Source organism: Branchiostoma floridae, chromosome 11, assembly GCF_000003815.2.
Source record: "Branchiostoma floridae strain S238N-H82 chromosome 11, Bfl_VNyyK, whole genome shotgun sequence".
In the NCBI taxonomy this organism is placed as follows: Eukaryota; Metazoa; Chordata; class Leptocardii; order Amphioxiformes; family Branchiostomatidae; genus Branchiostoma; species Branchiostoma floridae.
Genome location: NC_049989.1, coordinates 13,221,568 through 13,233,700, shown reverse-complemented (window position 1 = coordinate 13,233,700; position 12,133 = coordinate 13,221,568). Strand labels below are relative to the sequence as shown.

General features: G+C 36.9%; 1 protein-coding gene across 2 annotated transcripts in view; it reads left to right on the top strand.

Annotated features, from left to right (window-relative positions):
• LOC118426514 (coiled-coil domain-containing protein 157-like) overlaps window positions 1-12,133 on the top strand; it is a 1,184,186-nt gene that overhangs the window by 676,361 nt on the left and 495,692 nt on the right. The gene's annotated exons all lie outside the window — the stretch shown is intronic.

Genomic DNA, 12,133 nt, shown 5'->3' with positions numbered 1-12,133 from the left:
CATGTTATTGTTTGACCCTCCCCACTAGAACCAAATGGTTCAAGGATGTCTTCATCTTGATAAGGGCTCTCTGTTGCAGCTGGGGATTTGGAATGTTCCAGTTCTGGTCTCTCTGGACTCTTGTTAGCCTACTTTAACAGTCACAGTGTGATTGTCAGAGTCTGTAGGACACAAACCTCCATGAAGTAATTATGGTGTTTGCAATGTGGGCTAAGGTGTATGATACCCTCTTTGGTAATACCGGGAATTTTCTATTTCCATTTATGCCCGGGTAGCTATCTGCTGTAAATGCAGAAATGTCTGTGGTGGTTTTATGTTCACTGCTATCTCAAAAACACAGCGATTACTTCATGCTGTGAAATTAAACCTTTGAGAACTTTAATGCATTTGCAGTATTATAAGACTAGACAGTAACCAATGCAATATTTAAAACAGTCTTGAAGTATAACCTCTGCTTGGAGAGTACCACGATGGGCTGTCCCACTCTACTTTCAAGACGGGGGTGTCCATTTGTAATTCGGCATTACCTGAAAACAATTACTATGGTAAAAATCTGAACTTCATTACATGATATTGATGAAAATGTATTGTTAGTTTAATAATAGAATGACAGATTTAACAACAGTTACAACATGGGTTCCCAAATAATGAATGGGATGGAAAGAAAATGGACCCATAGGGGATGGAAACAGCTCTGTTTTGACATGACAATTGGATTTGTACAATTTGAATGCTAATTAGAATGCTAGTCTTGAATTAACTTTAAATTAACTACCTCTTAACTTCTGTATGAAAAGATTTTCATTTGACAAACCACTTCCGAATGGACGTATGCATAGATGTATACAAAACAGAATTTCTGGTCCAGGTAGTATCAGGCATGCCAAGAAGAGAGGGGGCAGTTCCTACGTGGAGAATGGAAGTTCTGGACAGATTCCTTTTCTGACCCTGGGTGAGTTTTTGTATACAGTGTCAGGGCAGTTGAAGAAACACATTGTTTGAAACTGATACCTCCAAAGACATGCCTGCATTCTTGTGAAATAGGTCAGAGGAACATGTCATGATAAATTTGCCTCTGTGTTGTTAGCACATGTATGTCAACTTCACTGCTGTAAATTTTCAAACTCTTAGGGATTCTTTTTCAGTGTAGAATTTACTATAAAGTGTTGATGAAGGGAAAGCAAAACAACAAACTAGAGAGTAGAACTTCAATATTTTATATCTCGTGTTCTGGACATGAGTAGTAGATAGCCCTTTGGGCAGAGAGTAAGTGCTGTGTGTTTGGACCCCCTAGCGGCTTTTTGAGAACTGCAGGCTCCAATTTCCTTTCAAACTTTGGATGAGAATAACATTGAGAGCGTCTTGACGGATGTCATGATTTTTGGTATGTTTCTGTTTTGATTTGAGAATCAAAAGCACATACTGGTAACATTTTCACCTACAGTGCTACCGACTTGACTTTTTGGAAACAGCCTCTTATCTTGTTGCTGACCCAGGAAAATCAGACTAACCATTCTATATCAATACCAGTAGCCCAGACTCCATAGTAATAATAATGACTTCACTTGCAAGTATAGATGTCCAAGACTGGGATTAGAGTTAAACTACCTGTGAAATTGGGTGCAGAGTTGTGGGGGTTATGTTGGGAATTAGGAGAAATCCCAGCTATCTTTAGGCCTTACATGGCATTGATCGGGACACAAGTTAATCTGAGGAATCATCGATTTTTCCAGAATTCCCGCCAGTTCTGATCGCTATAAGGGTGATAAAAGCTGCGTTGCTATAGAGGTGTCCCAAAAAGAAAAAAAATCTTTGCACTTCAGAGGAGAAATCATTTTGACTGGCTATTTTTATAGATTTCATATGTCCCACTTTAATTTTACATTATATAGATTTGTACAGGAAATGGCATTTTGTTACTCATCTTAGTGTGATGTGTACATACCTGTAATATTGTTAATCAATCAGAAAATCACCTTGTCAATAACTTGTTTAGACACTATCGCTTTATCATTAGATCTTATCTTCTAGCACCATCTGCTCTTTACACCATTGAAAAGCAAGGGTTAGAACCTGATAGAAAATGAAATATTTGTATGTTTCTGGAATTTAATTCTCAAATCAACACGAGGTTTTGATTTGAGAAACTCCAGAGGTTCCTTTTCAGCCATGATGATGGTGCTTTAATCTCAAGCAGATGTTAAGGTGTTAAATGTACTTACTCCAATTTTGTACCTGCTTTTGTCCCTGGAGGGGACATAAGGCCATAACTTTAATGGTCTCTCAATGATAGCGTTCTACAAAAATACAATAATAGTCGATTCTACACTTTTACTGTATGGGTATTTAATCTATAGCCTTTTGTTAAAACTTTCACCCCATCTGTCCTGAAAATCTGAACTTCAGTACAGTAAATCATTACTCCCTTGGTTCTCATTGCTCTTCACAAGTTCCCAAATTGTTTCTTGTATCTCTAGTCAAACGGTCAACTGGAAGCTAGGTGGTCAGTAATACTTTTACTGACCGTTTGACTTCTAGATATGCTTTAGATGATCAGTTACATGCCAGCAGAGATATTTCTTGTCATAGTAATGAAAGATGGGCTGGTACGATAACTGAGGAAGCGTTTGATGTGGTTGGAATGCTGTCTTACACAGTGTTATATTTACATGTAGCTGTCTCTATAACTAGGTTTTAGGCCTAACAGATTCTAGACTTTTGGTGCCCAAGTTGTTACTATTTGAGAGAGACCAAAATTTCACATGTTATATGTTTTTTTCTATAACTTTAAACCTCTTGTTTACATTATGTTCAGGGTACTGTACAATATAGATGTGTGCAACATGATACTGGTGACAGAAATAAGTCAACTCTTGACACAATAAATCCCGATGACAGCACTGTCATGGATGTACTGTAAATGCCTTTAAGTTTGCAATGATCTAATTTCGTTTTAAAGAAAAAGTGGAGTGTTAACAACCATTTCAAGTTCGCAGAAGTGCCATGGTCACATCTACATGTAGTATAGTAATGAAAATACCAGTTTTCAATTTGTGTTGATGTGGCCACTGCAAAAATTAAAAGAAAACTTGTGCAATAATTTCAAGAATTATAGTTTACCAGGCTGCTGAGGCATTTCTGGATTTCTTTCTACAAATGTAACATTACATGTTCCATTTGATACATGTTGCTTCTTACCATACATCTATTGTAAAGGCACAATCATTAGAATTGAATGTGTATTATACTTGTTTCAGGAAGGTTTAGCTGCTTGTCTTATTATGAAGGTTGTACGCACACAGAACTTTGACATTGAACGTGACTCATTCGAGTGGATTGCAGGCATAGTCTGTAGCCGTGGTGACATGAAGAAATTTGTCGCAGAGGCACGTATATGGGAACAGGTCATTCAGAGTTCAATAGTAGCATTGTCACTTTTCCCTCCTAGTGAGACTGAATAATTTATATGTAACACTTTATTCAATAAAGTGCTCGATTAGGCAGTCACAGAGAAGCATTAGATTTAGAATTGCCCGATGATATTGATTTCAAAGCTTAATGTTGTGCATAACACATGTTGACATGATATATTGGAGATGTTGCAATATGATAGTGACTTCATACATGTGTATTTACCAAATATTGACAGGGACCAAGGAATGTTTTGGTAGTGCATTTAGATCCGGATGTCCTGTTCAAAACAGACCTTTGGTTCTAGCATATCAAACGCCTACTAAATGTACAATGTAATGTAGTTTTAATTTTAGACTTTTATAATGTAATGTAAGCTACATGAAGTCATAATGTCATCTAAGCTACATGAAAATTTTAAAATATTTGTTAATATTTTTTTAATATTTGTTGATGTTGTCTGATTCAGTTTCCAAACCAACATTCTTTTCATTCAAAAATTGCCACTTCCCTTATTGTTTGATTTATTGAATTCATATAGAGATATACATGATATCCAGCCTTAATAATAGTATATTAATATCCAGCTTTAATAGTTTTTCAATATGTACTTTTATGATGCAAGTTCATCAGTTTTAGTTTTTTCTAGATCTGTTACGTTGTACATGTAGCTTTACAACGGCATACAATACATGTTTCGACAGATGTCACTCAATGGTCGCCTTAACCACAGCTGTCACCTTACTTAGGTGATGAGCGGTGGATGGACAAGACGTGTCAACCCTTAAGTCCTGTAGGATTAAGACTGTCTTTTCTTATTATGGTAGAAACCCTGGTGTGGCAGTTTGGTATGTCAAAACTGATAAAGTGTTTCTGAGTCTGGGTCACAACTAGAGCTGATTATGTACAAATGTATACTTAGCCATATCAGGATCTGAAATGTGCTGTTTTGAATGTCCATGTTGTAAAATACATGTAAGTGAACAAACTACATGTATATATGGTGCAGAAGTGTAGAACTAGAAAGTCAAACTATTAACTTAAGTAATGTGCTAGCAGAATGCATACATGTATGTAGGTTTAGTATAGTATAAAATGTCTCTGTGCGCTTGTGGGTTTTAGGATTTTTAGGAAAGTTGACAGGAAAAGTATCATACAGTATGTAGATTTGCACGAGAAATTTCTTACCTAGCTTAAAACCTCTGCAAATGCTCCATTTTCTCCTTTTTGCAAAATAAAGTCACCACAAATATTTCTACTTTTACAGTATATTTGGATTGATAATGTCAAAATTTGTTTTAATGACTGTGATTATGGTTTGGAGATTGTTTCCTCAGCTGGCCCGCTGATATGTAATGTGCTTCATATAAACTTCAGTATTTACAGTTACTGTATACATTGTACATGTATACCTACAAGGGGAATCTACAACATATTATTGTTAGAAAATCTTTATCAGCATGTTTATTTCTGTTTTTATATGCAGTTTGATGTGGGTTTCGTCATGCAAGTGTTTTAAAGAAATAACCAAGTGCTTTGTATATCCAGTTTTAATTTTTTCACACTAGCAAGTTAGGTATTTACATGAACTGCCTATGCAAATTATAACTGAATATAGGTTCATGCAAATACCTGAATTTATTTGTAATATTTTACTAATTTGTAATTATTTAACTACAAAGTGCCTTCTTATAAATTATATTCTCTCTCATGTACTGCAGTTCTGGTCTAACATGATAGGGCACCAACAGCTACAGGGATTGGCATGTTAGGAAAAAATGATTAAACTCCATACTTGTGTGAATTTTGGACTAGTTGTTTTGTACAGCTTTTGGGTTTGTGTTGCATACCTGGATGTTAGGACAAGGACATTTTATTTCTTGATAAGAAGTCCAAATTTAGCTGAGCTATTCTTGCGTCTTGAACGAGGCTTAAAGTAGAAAGTGGCCAAACAGGGAAAGGAGGTCCCCTAATGAATATTCAAGACGCTTTAGGTGTTTCTATTTGCAAGGTGTCAAGTGAAGTACACACCCTCTTCTGAGGGTATGATAGGGCATTTGTAGTCAGAACTGTGATGATAATAAGGTTGATTAAAAGCATTAATTTGAACTCTAAACAAAACGAACTTTTTTGTTCTGAATTAGTATTCTTTCTGATTCAATGCAAGAACTTGTAGTCAAGAGATGGATTTCAGGAAAGTTTTTTTTTTTTACAATTCCACCCTCCGTAAGACCCCCATCCCACCCTTTCACCAAACAGGAAATGCAGGGGATCAGTCTGCCCATATCCCCTCGGGAATGACGTAGAAAGCCAAAGCCAGGTAACAACATGGTCCGCTCCTTTGATCTCTGACGTACTTGGGCTAACTCGAGACGACATTTTTGCCAAACAGTTCGTAAGTTTTTCAGAAGACAGAATTGATAACATTGTTGTAGTGTTACTAGCCCCTCCCTGTGTGTTGATTTTTGGGAGTATATAGAACAGCTTGGATGCCAGTTGGTTGACCCACAAGCAGCCCGGGCCTGTGTTTACACTTGTGGGGGTTGGTAGGTCGCCTCCCCTTTACAGCGGTGTTTGCCGATTTCCTCCAGCCCGGCTGCAGGTATGTGCTGAGAGCAACTCCGCCCGATTGTCCGCCACAAAGAGAAGGTAAACCCGCCCCTCGTTGAGCGCCGCTTGTCGTGTAGTGTTGACAGACGTCGCAGGTTTCTGTCCATTTTTTTTTTCAGGACGTTAGTGTGTGGAGCTTCTAACCCAGTATCACATTTCATGTCTTAGTACTAGGAGACCATCCCTTGAGCTTTAAGAGTGCAGTGACCCCCATAACTTGGAGAGGTGTAGTCCTCTCCAACTTAAGATTCACCCAGAGCTATACGATAGTTGTCCGACATCCGAAACCATGTTCTGTTCAAGATCGAGTCAGGAAATAGGCCATGTTGTGTTTATATGATACCTCTTGTGTGCTGAGGTATCTACACCTATATTGTAAAAAAAAATAGGCCACTATTTCTTCTCATTTAACTGCTAAACCTTCTAGTTCTACCGCCATTCTGAACCAAAGACTCAAGGGGAAATGTTGTTAAAGAAGTGAATTGAGACGTACAGGGCAGACATCCAATTTGCGGCAGCCCTAACCAAAGAAAAGACCCTTTGATTCTGCATGATGCAATTATCCCTGTATGGTGCACAGACAGTTTACCTTGGGCAGGGCCAAGGTTGTGTTCTTTTGACTTGCCACCGACAATGTTATAATAATCAAGATTCCCACCAAAAGGGCAACTTCTTTAGATAACAACGCACTAACTAGCCTGGCCGTAATTATTTTGGTGCGTGAACACAGTATTCTTTTGCATGTTTACATCCAGTAGCCGGCCATTTTGTGTAATTTGTTAGAAACGATTTCTAAACTGTTTTAGTTGTGTGAAGACTGGAAAGATTGAAACAACTTTCCGTTAATGGGATGTTCCCTGTTTAAAATTCTTCCCGGCTGAAGCAAAGAGAGCAGTGTTGTTTTGAAGCACGGCTGAATTTTAGCAATGTTGTCAATGTAAATATTGGGAGAGGGTTTGGTAGGGCCATGTTTGGGGAACTCTCCACCAGCCAAATGAGGATGATTACTTTCACTAGTAGGACTACAAGTAGCAGCTTGAAATCATAGTTGTTGTTTTTAAATTCCTGTCTTAATTACAATTTTCAATTTGAAAGATTCACACATACACTATTGTATCTTATAACATCTAGTAATACATTTGTATGTTGTAATGATGCAGTTTTTTTTTGTTGTTGTTCATGGAAATGTAGAGAGATTTTATCACTGGTCTACTGTTGCCTTGACTTTTCTCTTGGTCCACAACAGGTAAATCATATGGATGACATCCTCTGTAGACTGAAAATCTAATGTGAGAGTGTGAAAAAAAGCAAGATGGTCAAACTTTTTAACTAAAGACCGTAACTAAAGTCAAGAAATTCTCAAAGTGACAATAGTGTGACATTTTATTTTACTCAAGTAGAAATTATTGTAGTAAATGTACCATTAACTTTAAAACCATGTCATTCCTTTGATTATAATGAAATAACATTCGTCAGTATAATTCTAGCTGTAGATGTTGTAGTTTCTGTTTTTGACGACGCCTCGGGCTAAACGAAAAGTATGTGTATTAATCTTATGTTTTGTTACTAATATCAATTCAAAGATGTTCACAGGTTGTTGTACTTGTAGACATTGTTTTGTTATGTCATAACGATAACCTGTTTACTTAATATATATATGTTTTATTTACGTTTACAAAGTGCATGTTGCCGAGCAACTTAATCCCAGCATGCATTGCGAGTGATGCTCGCCACACTGACCTCAGCATGGCACATCATCGTGACCTTATGAAACCCCGTGTTGTTAATTGTGAGTATTTACTTGTACCACTGGTCACTTACAATCTGAGGATACACTGGGAATTTGGAAATTTTTGAGCTGCGTACTTCAACTTGTATTTGAAGCCAGCGTTAAACCAGCACATTTTCGTCAGTAATGCGGATAGTGTCGTCTTTGCATTAATTTTAGGGATTGGCTGAATTTCTCGTTGTCAAGCCCCATCCAAGATTGCTCTAGATTTTGAGGCAAAAAAAATGCTCAATGTGTTTTTGAAATACGGCTAAAATCTTATGGCAATCAGCAAAGTCAACTGAAGGATGTCGACAGAGTGACCACAGCTTAATTGAAGGTAGATTCCATTAAATTTTTGTATCTGTTAATGTTTTGTTATAACCTGTACCTAGTCCAGTGTGGCAATAAAAATGTGCAATAAAGGTCTTCATTCATGAAGCATTGCACATATTTCACGTGTCTGTTGTAGCCCAATATGAGTACAGTTATCTAGATAATATATCGATAAAACTAAGTACAGTACCTTAGATTTTCCAAATTGCCAATGTCTTTTCAGATTTCAAGTGACCAGTGAAATGTACATGTGTCTATTTTTTTGTTGTCCCTGTCACAGTAGTAGATAGAGTGGTGGTGTGTACTGGTAGTGCACTTTTTAGGGCTTCAACTTGAGTAGAGCTGTTAACATCTTTAGTATTCCCTCCTTTAATAAGGTTAATGATATGATGTGACCATGTCACTATATGAAAGGAAAATGAAAAACATAGCTGACTATCAGTCTTAAAAGTTTCTATTTTGGGTTTTCAAATATATTGGCTGGTTGTCACTCCCACCTTGTTTGCTAAAGAATGCTCTTTATCTATCCCTATCGTATTGCATAGAATAGCTAGATGTAGACTGCCTTATCATACCTACACCTTTGCTGCTTGTACATGTATATGCATTGTTTTCTGTGACTGTTTGCATTGAGCAAGCATATACTGTGCATGAAGCACTATTTTCGTCACTAGTTGTTCTTAATGATGAGCTTTTGACTCTTTTGCTTGAATTTTTCTGTTTTATGAAATATTGCCCTGCAAATTGCAATGTCAGTTGTATATTGCTGGAAGGTGTTTTCTTATTTTAGTGCCATGCAAATGTAGTATGTATGGGCGTTGGACGTCTGTTTGAATGGTAAAATTGGCATGTTACAACATTACATGAGGTGTTATTTTGTCAAATGCCCTAAATTCTAATATGGATTGTTTGTATACTTGTGATAACTAATATTATAATGTTACTTGCAGTTAGCCCTTTGGCAAGAATTTGCAATGAACTATGATAGCATTAAGCCATATCCTTTTGATTGTGAATCAACCAAATGGCATCATGATCTTACCACTGGTGTGTTACAGTGAGTTTGACTTATATCATCCCTGTTAGCCCACATTATGCTAACTTTTCACTTTCTTTGCCTTGATTTAGTATGTTTATAATAATAGTTTATTGCAAATTCTTGCCCAAGGGCTAATTGCAGTCAACATGAAAGTGTACAAACAAACAGTGTAGAACAGTATGGAATATGTCTACTCTAGCGAGTGTAAGGAGCCCTCTGGTAGAAATATGATGGTACCCAGCCAAGGCTATGTTTATGACATACTCAAAGTCAAGGCTTTTGCCAAAATTTCATTTTAAATTTGTAGTTGTATTCTAAGGATGTATCACTCAGAAAATAGAATGGTGTTTAAGAGAACAGGGAGGTAATTTTTTGCTTTTTTCTGGTACCACGTTTCAACAATAATTTTTCTTGTACTCTAGCCGTAAAGGGAAAGTCACTTTTTCTTGTAAGGATCATGTTTTTACCATCTGATTTTAGTAACAAGATTATAGTGCATCTATGTCCTACACCTACTTAGACAAATGATGTGGAAAAAGATCCCTCTCCTGTGCTGTTTAGGAGGTGTAATTGGGCAGGCATTTCTAATGAAATTTCACGGAGATTAGCACAGAAGAAAGTGTCAACATGGCCAGAAGAAGAAGCCTTTTGTGTGGGTGGTGTTTGCTTGGCTGCTCTTGAAGACAGGACTGTACCAATAGAGGATGAGGGATGGGGAGGGGAAGAAGTGAACAGAAAAAAGGTAGTGGGGGTCCAAGTGATAGTTTTACAATAACATTTTTGGGGTAAAAAACTGTAAAGAAAATGTCTTTCTTTACTTTCATACGCTATAGTATTGTAGATTGTTACCATTACGTTTCAGATTTTTTTACTAGCTTGACTTTTTGACGAGCTACAATTAAAAGGCTTTCAGGAAATGAAAAATTAAACATTGCTGTCACAGTAGTCAGAAAATCTGGAACTAAAGGCAACAAGAAAAACTCTCATTTTCTTCTTAATTTTAGGGTCTATTTCAATCATTCGCTTGCATCATTGAGTTGATGCGTGGCAGCTACAGACAGTTCGGTATTGGCCAAATTAAATTCCAAACTGGAACCTTTAGTCACAATCAGTAGTTTCAGTATTGAAAGGTTATATTGTTGGTTTACATTTTCCTAAGAATTCTATCAAACTTATGTAAAAATTAAACCCCTAACACATACTGCTATTTTCTGTTCCTATCGGATTGGTCAATCATGTGCTAATCGGGTGTTAATTAATTTGCCCACCTCCTAATTAGAGCTACTGTTTGTGCCACTTCCCTTTGTGGCTGGCTGTGAACAGAGGTGATAAATGCTTTTATGGACTGAAGTTGGCAGCCAATTTGGTGCCGAGTACCATCTATTGTGGTGAATGATAGCGTGATAATCTGTCCAATGCTGTAAGAGCCCTGGAAGATATCAATACATGTGTTTTGAATAGGGAAAATTCTTTATTGTAACGACATGTGAGCAAATTGATTTTCAACATGTATTTTGCAGTAGATATCATATAGCATGTTTTATTATTATATTTCCTCTGCTTCCAAAGAAGAAGTCAAATCAAAATCAGTCTGTTTAGAAATAACCAACAATTGTATTTGAGTATTTTCACAACAATGTTTATCACAGTTCATTGTCACTTGTATATCCTATGTTTATGCCATTTACTTGCAAGGAGGTTCCTTGGTACTTGCAATTAGCATCCAGGAATGAACTTGCAAAGTAAAACCATGCATTTTGGATACATTTGAAGCTGTTTTTATCATATTCAGCAGTGCAGATTGCCATTTTATGTGCGAAATATTTTCAGTGGTCTGCTAAGGTTTATGCAAGTGTGTCCCCCCAAACCGCTAATGCTATTTCAAAAGACAGGGAACGACAAGAGATTTAAAGTTTGTAGATGTATATGGAAGTGTGTACATCTCCCCAAAGCCATAGGCCATAAGAAGAAGCAGTTGTCAGTGCCAGTTCATCCTGTGTTATTGTTGGGTCTAGGGGGTGGATCACTGTTATTGTTATGTCTCTGTAGGTTTCCCTACAGGAATGACAGCTTCCATATGTAATTAGCATCATTGTTTTCTCTTTTATAAGTAACAGTATGTAAACTTTCATTTGAATCATTTCAAGAAAAGTTAGTGGAAAAATTGTAGCTATACACCATTCCCAACTAAGCTGTATACAATACTTCAAAAATCAAGTTGAAATTTTAGTACAATTAAAGCTATCAGCTTCTGAAGACATGCATCTCCTTAAAGAATCTAGAAGGAATCTGCTAAGTCTCAGTCTGTTGTCTAGCCCCTGTCTTGTCACAAGCTCCAATGGGTTGTGCTCTGACCCGGGTGTATATGTGTTGATAAGAAGTTGGACAGAAAACTTTTAAGGAAAAGCATCCCTTCCTTGTCTCTGTCGGTTGGTTTGATCCTTTCCAGGTTTAGTTTGGTGAAAACACTTAACCGTTGACCCTTGCAAGGGGTCATCAGTATATCTGCCCCACCTCCCTCACTAACAAAGGCAGACTTGTTCTGCTTTAGACTGTGTTATAGGAACTTTGACTCTCTTATCAAATGTGAAGAAGTTTTCAGTTTGCAAACACACAGTTATACATGCAGCTTGTACCAAAATTGTCATGTAAAAAGTAACCAATATACAAGAATGTATGTATATATCACCACCCAAAACTTTAACAAGGAAGATTTTGTTTCGTAGTATTTACTTTAACTTAAGCAGAAAGTCAAGCTTGTTTTTAAAACTTTTTCCACACAATTTCTTCCAAGGACCCTACAAAATCATGCTTGCAATGACTCTTATCACAGCGACCTAAATTTCCTCTGGATGATAAGTGGTTGTGAGGTTTTGCCAATTACTGTAAATATTTTATGATAAGGCTCTCATGCATTACTATTAGTACAATTATTAATAGATAATAGGTGTGCTTACCTTAATGTTGCT